The sequence below is a fragment of the Penaeus monodon genome, chromosome 24 (genome assembly GCF_015228065.2).
Source record: "Penaeus monodon isolate SGIC_2016 chromosome 24, NSTDA_Pmon_1, whole genome shotgun sequence".
NCBI lineage: Eukaryota > Metazoa > Arthropoda > Malacostraca > Decapoda > Penaeidae > Penaeus > Penaeus monodon.
Window position 1 is genome coordinate 7,108,344 of NC_051409.1, and position 283 is coordinate 7,108,626.

General features: G+C 60.8%; 1 protein-coding gene and 1 pseudogene across 1 annotated transcript in view; both read right to left on the reverse strand.

Annotated features, from left to right (window-relative positions):
- The window catches only part of LOC119588533 (glycine receptor subunit alpha-2-like), a gene marked incomplete at its 5' end in the record, with an annotated part of 99,651 nt that overhangs the window by 78,055 nt on the left and 21,313 nt on the right, over positions 1-283 (reverse strand).
- The window catches only part of LOC119588831, a 16,627-nt pseudogene that overhangs the window by 11,494 nt on the left and 4,850 nt on the right, over positions 1-283 (reverse strand).

Genomic DNA, 283 nt, shown 5'->3' on the forward strand with positions numbered 1-283 from the left:
GAAAACATCGCTTCTCACATGTCGACCGGAATATGCTTGGCCAGCTCTAGCAGTATCCTCCCTTCTCGAAATGGTCGGGCAGTGGCTGGACATCCAAGCGACGACCTTCGGCTCTTGACGTAGCTTCTCCAGGAGGCTCCCATCACCTCCTCCAGCGTGGGTTCCTGGCCAGCGCTTCCCGGTACTTGGCGAGGGCGACGCGTGGTTCTCGATCAGGTTTGGACGCACGGGTCTGTGCAGAGAAGGGTAGGGGGGGGGGGGTGGACGATGACGGTAAGTGGGC